The sequence below is a fragment of the Octopus bimaculoides genome, chromosome 10 (assembly GCF_046866305.1).
Source record: "Octopus bimaculoides isolate indiv1 chromosome 10, ASM4686630v1, whole genome shotgun sequence".
NCBI classification, from domain to species: domain Eukaryota; kingdom Metazoa; phylum Mollusca; class Cephalopoda; order Octopoda; family Octopodidae; genus Octopus; species Octopus bimaculoides.
Genome location: NC_142937.1, coordinates 29,630,903 through 29,638,402, shown reverse-complemented (window position 1 = coordinate 29,638,402; position 7,500 = coordinate 29,630,903).

Sequence of the window (7,500 nt, the reverse complement as noted above, 5' to 3'; positions counted from 1 at the left end):
TGAGAGATGAGTACTCAACACATCTTTCAGAGGACATAGGATTTTTATTTACTTTGAAATTGAATCGGAGAGTTTGTCGCACGACACGAGTCTTATAATTCTCGTCTGAAGATCGCATTAGCACTAAACTCGAGTCGCAAGACAATCTTTGATTCTAAATTTCGAAACAAAATCAATAAGACATATTTAATAAATTACTAAATGAAATTAAAAAAAAATACTTCAAAGAAGAGGAATGAGCCACTCAGAGGTCATTAAGACACTGGAAAATTTATTACTCCCTCCGCTGCTTCTTCTAAGTGTTAGAAACAATGAGTTAAACTATAAATTTCTCCCGAAATATCTGGCCTTATGCCTCTGTTATAAACAATATCACTTTATTAGTGTTACCTAGAAAAGTGGTGAATGGCAGAATTAATTCTGTGGTGGGTTTAATGTCGTGAGTTTGTAAGTAGGTGTTAGGTTCAAATCATGCAAAAGTTGACTACGCATTTTATCCTTCCGTGGTCGTCGAATTAAATACATTTAGTTTGAAGTGCGTTGTAGTCAATGTTGGTGTTATCGGTTGTAGTAGTGGCTGTGATAGTAGTTGTGTTATTACCAATTTTGTAGTAGTCGTTATCTTATTTGTTCTTATTGCTAAATGATCGTATTACTTGCAGAGTATACGGTCCTGTTGGATGTTTGTTATATATCAAGGTCGCGAGCTGGCAGAAGCGTTAGCACGCCGGGCGAAATGCTTAACGGTATTTTGTCTGTCTTAATATTCTGAGTTCAAATTCCGCCGAGATCGACTTTGGCATTCATCCTTTCGGGGTCGATAAATTAAGTACCAGTTGCGTACTGGGGTCGACCTAATCGACTGGCCCCCTCCCCCCAAATTTCGGGCCTTGTGCCTAGAGCAGAAAAGGATTTTATGGTTATATAATGTACACTTGTATGGCACACCGTTATATTCCGTTGTTATTCTCATCTCTTCCAATTTCTTTCTCTATGTCTCTCGTCTAATAATCCTCGCAAAACTCGGTATGAAGCGTCTATAATTCTTCTCTATAATTCTTAACGTTTCGTCGTTTTTATGCATTGCTTTTGGCAACTGTGAAGGTGCGTGGCTTAGTGTCAGGGTTTTCGGCACACAATCATAAGATCGTAAAAAACGATTCCTAGAGTAAGGCACTTTATTTCACGTTACTTCAATCCACTCAGCAGCCGTGTCATATTCTGTGTCACGCTGAATCTTCTCGAGTACTACGTTAAGAACCCGCATGTCTGTGGAGGGTTAAGCGACTTGCATGTTAATTTCGCTAGCCGGCCGTTCCGTCGATTAGGTCAACTGGAACTCGTCGTCGCAACCGACGGAATGCCAATTAGTAGTTGTGGTTATCTTATTTGTCCTTATTTGCTTGTAAGGTATACGACCCTTTTGGACATTGGCGATATTACGATTCCCTAATGTACACCTATATTGCACATCGTTATATTCTGTTGATATTCTTATCTCTCCCTATTTCTTTCTCCCTATCTTTCGTTTAATGATTTTCACAGAACTCAATATAAAGCTTCTATAACACTTCTCTATAATTATTAGCTATTCGCCGTTGTTTTATGCATTGTTTATGCTCACATCATCCCTATTCCCGCCCCGCCCCATGCTCGACGATTCCAGTTCAATAAACATTGGTTTTCAATACGTGATTATTGCTCATCTTCTTTTTCTCTTTGCCAGCCGCGCTCCTTTAAAGCCAACCTTCAGGATATTGTCATTTCCCGTTCAAAGAGATAACCAACACATCCCCTTATGAACAACTTCACATCAAAGAGACATTCTGTTGACTGTTGTTTTGTTATAAACCAAATGTTGGTGGTTATTTTCAGACGTGGCACTGACTATAGAAAGCTTGGCGCGCCGCCTGCCTGTTTTGTCGATGCTCTGCTTGTTTTGAAATGAAGGTGCGGTGACAAGGGGGCTGTGACAAGTGTTCTGGACATCTTCACTTTGGAGAGTTCCATGGTGCCTTTACAAAGTGGCTGAAGCGATACAAGTGAATTAGTCAGAAGATCCTACTTTGACCGAGGTTAGAGTTTTATGTTTCTTTAAATGTCTCTCATGAAAAAGTCTCAAAACATCTGGAATGTACCTTCTAATGTGGAAGCGCAATGGCCCAGTGGTTAGGGTAGCGGACTCGCGGTCTTAGGATCGCAGTTTCGATTCCCAGACCGGGCGTTTTGAATGTTTATTGAGCGAAAACACCTAAAGCTCCACGAAGCTCCAGCAGGTGGTGGTGAACCCTGCTGTACTCTTTCACCACAACTTTCTCTCAATGTTTCTTCCTGTTTTTGTCGTACCTGTATTTCAAAGGGTCAGCCTTGTCACACTCTGTGTCACGCTGAATCTCCCCAAGAACTACGTTAAGGGTATACTTGTCTGTGGAGTACTCAGCCACTTGCACGTTAATTTTACGAGCAAGCTGTTCCGTTGATTGGATCAACTGGAACACTCGTTGCCGTAACCGACGGAGTGCCACCACCTTCTAATACTAGACTAAAGTCAAACTTATACTTTACTAGTTGATAACATGGATTTTAAATCATTGTTTTATTCCCAAGAGTCTTATTCAGTGTACAGAGATATAAATATTAGCTTATATTGAACACTCGTGTATTACTTGTTAATATTGGAAAGCGGTTGTGTATAATATCAAGTAATATTAGCACACGTACAATATTCGTTCTTGGTTCCAGTACAAAATAATGAAATACATTTTAATTTTCAAAATAAACATTTATTTGATAAAAACATAATTAACTAAAATATGTTCTTCGTCTTTTTTTCTATAATTATGTTATAAACAACTTTACTACAGTTTAACTATCAATTAAAGTGATGCCGTAATACTTTAATGATATTCTGCTCTATTACTGTATTTTCATGGGAATGAATTTTATGTATGCAACAAACAAAACTATTAAACATACTGTATCTATACAATATTATCTGATTTTACCTACGTGGTCCAACGCATATTCCAAACGATATTTTATAGCATGAGGGTAACACTGTAGTGTTGAAAATACAGATCTTTTTGCATCCAAGGAGAAACAATATTATACTTCAGTAAATTTTGAAAAATGCTGAGATTAAGAGTAGGAGTCATAACAGTAGGAAGAGATTAGGAGTAGGAGAAAGTAAAGGACGTTTACCATTAGTTGTAATGGTACAGGAAAAATAGTAGCAGCAGTAGCAGATATGAGTAAGTTGGCAACCATATCATTAGCATAATATCATGTGTTTAGTAGGTCTGTTCCTCAACCAATTTCCTTTCAACAAAAGCAGCCATTTTGTTTTGTCTGTGAGAAAAGTGGTTTAAATTTAAAGGATTGAAATTAGATCTTCTCTCTCATAAAACCGACGACCATTATCTCCTTTAAAGTATTATTTGAAGCAGAAAGTAGGATCAGAATAAATATTCTTTATAAAAGTTGGGTGACAATGATTGATGTAGGTGAATTGTATGGCTTATCTGCTCTACATAAAACTAAAATTGAGAAAATTATACATATATATATATATATATATATATATAAAACAAGAGAGATATTAAAAAGCAAGAGAGATAAAGTGATATTTTAAGAGGGTAAGTGAGAGAGAGAGAGAGAGAGAGAGAGAGGGGGGGAAGGATGCCTGAGAGAAAGCATTTTCATGAAGGAGGGACTGAATATCTCTCAAGATGCTTCGATTATCACTGAATAGCTTATTCCTTCTCTTTGGAACCTATTTTTAATTTCATTTATTAATTTATACATACATACATATATGTATGTGTGTATATATATATATATATATATATATATATATATATATATATATATATATATATATACATATATATATATATATACATATATATATATATATATATATACATATATATACATATATATACATATATATATGTATATATATATATACATGTATATATATATATATATACATATATATATGTATATATATATATACATATATATATATATATATACATATATATACATATATATATGTATATATATATATACATATATATGCATATATATATGTATATATATATATATATGTATATATATATATATATATATATATACATATATATACATATATATATGTATATATATATATATATATACATATATATACATATATATATGTATATATATATATATATATATATATATATATATATATATATACCTATATATATACCTATATATATATATATATATATATACCTATATATATATACATATATATACATATATATATGTATATATATATATATATATATATATATATATATATATATATATATACCTATATATATATGCATACATACATATATATATGTATATATATATATATATATATATATATATATATGCATGTATGTATGTATGTATACATATTTAGAAATATATTTCATGTGCCTACAGAGCTTTATGTAAAAGATTAGCATGCTTTTCAGAATCTTGTCACCTTTTATTTTAATATGTTGGTATGTGTTTATGAAAGTTTTGTGCACTTGGCAAAATTTTAGCATTAAATCAGGTATATGAAATCTGCTTAGTATATCATATCTTTGGTACATTTAAACGCCAAAAAAGTTAAATAAAAGAGAAAAAGAGTGAAAAAATCCATTTTCTATTTTGATAACACATGAAAGAACTTTTATGAAGACATGACTCGAAAAATTTATTACTTCCAGCGACAAATTTATTTAAAACAACAAAGCAATAAAAAATGCTGTATTTTTTTTCACCCTTTATCGTGAAAAAGGTTTTTTTGAATTGAAAGTCAGTTTGTAATATTCTCATATATTTCTATAGGCCTTCTAAATTTGCCATTCTCGACTCATTAATGTTCTTTATGGGAATGTTTTAAAATTTGATCTACAGTGATATTTTTTGGCATTGTTTTTTGGTAGATATTTTTAAACATAGACAAGTGTTCTTCAACGAGGTTCACAAACGGTGACTAGAGAAGGGAAAAACATATTGAAGCCGTTTAAAGATCAAAGATAACACATCCTACATGGTGTATGCTGTATTCTTGCATTTAACCATCACAAGAACTTGATTTCCTCTCCTCACAGGAGCTATATTCTACTATCAATAAATTTGACCATTAAATTTTTAAATAACAAAACAAAAATAAAATAAAATAGTTTTATAAAATTTGTTCAAAGATCTTTATTTTAAAATATTGTTTGTGTAAAACTATATTCATATGTCTGTGTGAATATTTGCATTATGTCGTATTGTAGCGCACTGTGTTCTTTGTTACCATTATGCAGATTAAAGACCTTTATCACAATCAGTAAAGTGGTGAAATTAACACCTTGTGGTGTTTAGTTAGTTTCAGGTAGGTTTTGATTTCAAATTCTGGCGGTGAGTTTGGTTGTGATTTTACACTTCTGGGGCCATTAAATTTGGATGACATTTCATTTCAAAAATTATAAATATCTTCACAGACACGTGACTCTGAACTTCAGTTAAACCAACTCCTTTTTCGTTATCGATTGGCAGAATTGATAAATCATCGAACCAAAATGTCTTGCGGTGTTCGTTTCAACAGTTAGCATTCGAAGTTCAAATACCACTGACGTCAACTTTGCGTTTCCTACTTTTGAGGGCGACAATTAAGTGCCAGTCAAGCCAAATAACAGAATCACTATAATTCAATCTTCTTATGCCCCAAATATCTGGTCCTTTATAGACATTTGTAATTTGTATCTTTATCAGTTAAACACTTGACACAAAACGATAGAAATTGAAGCTACTTTCTTGGATAGATTCTGTAGTTTCGTCAGGTTGGTTATCTGAGATAAAATCTCACCCGGAGCAGAATGTGTTATATATATTTCTTAAATTCGGTATCATGTGAATTTGCAATTCATAATCGGAAGACATACTTGCTGTTTCGAGAACATTTCACTTATAATAATGGACGACATTGGGCCTTGTGCCTGGAGTAGAAAAGAATGATGGACGGCATTAAAAAAACCCCAAAAAACCAAAGAAACATTGATGTGAGTAGCATAAAATCGCTTACAAGTTCGTTGCAGTTTCTGGACCGCAGGTGTGCTGTTTCTTCACTCTGTCTTTTCTGCTGCTAGTATTATGACCTTTTTATATCTTTATTGCCCACAAGGGGCTACACACAGAGGGGACAAACAAGGACAGACAAACGGATTAAATCGATTATATCGACCCCAGTGCGTAACTGGTACTTAATTTATCGACCCCGAAAGGATGAAAGGCAAAGTCGACCTCGGCGGAATTTGAACTCAGAACGTAACGGCAGACGAAATACCGCTAAGCATTTCTCCCGGCGTGCTAACATTTCTGCCAGCTCACCGCCTTAGTATTATGACCTTAGAGAGGGCGCATCATTTAGTGGTTAGGGTGTAGATCGAAAGATCGTGGTTTCAAATCCTGGACCTGGTGGTGCATTCTGTTCTTGAGCGAAACGCTTCATTAGAAGTTTCTCTGCGATCGCTTCGATACCTGAATGTGGAACACCGTGCACCTGTTCAGGTAAACATCGATTTAATGGAGGAGGGAGTGAGCTAATGTGCGGCCCGAACATTCGATCCCTATAAACCAATCATTTTTGCAGGTTGTTCAGCAAGAATTGTCTTTCTCGGCCCCACGACAGAATACCATCCATGATGGCCTTTAAGACACAGAGTCACATGGTCTTATATCTCCACACAGCTTTTCCTTTCATCATCATCTTGTGCCAAACTACTCTCGCTCGATGCAAAACATTACACCCACTCCCTTCTACACCCGAACCGCAGCCATCTAGAATATTCTCTCTAGACATCATTGCTGTAGGGGCCGAGTCCTTAAACAACTGTTTAAACGAAACCTCAATGGAAGAGATCGCCCCAATTTCTGGGTCTTGCAAAAACCTAAACTGCTGCACCTTCCTCAATACTCAAGAAGGACCAAAAATAAAAGCAAGTAGAAAAAAAAACCTCAAAAGAAACACGAAACAAAAAGTAAGAAGAGACTGCGAAAATCTTTTATCTTGTATCTTTTCACTTGTTTTAGTCATTAGACTACGGCCATGCTGGAGCACCACCTTGAAGAGTTTTTTAGTCGATTGAATCGACCCCAGTACTTATTTCTCGTTTTAAAGCCTGTACTTATTCTGTCGATCGCTTTACCGAACCGCAAAGTTACGAAAAAGTAAACACACTAACACCAGTTGGGGACAAACATACACCCACCCACACATATATGTATATATATGACGGGCTTTAATCAGTTTCTATTTACTAAATCCACTCACAAGGCTTTAGTTGGACAGAGTCTATAGCAGAAGCAGTCCCACGTGCCACGCAAAGTTCTTATCACATAGCCACGCCGGAGGCCATAGCGAGAGATTTATAAATGAAAATATGTAACTCGCAGGAAGATCATTAAGCAATTTTGCAGAAC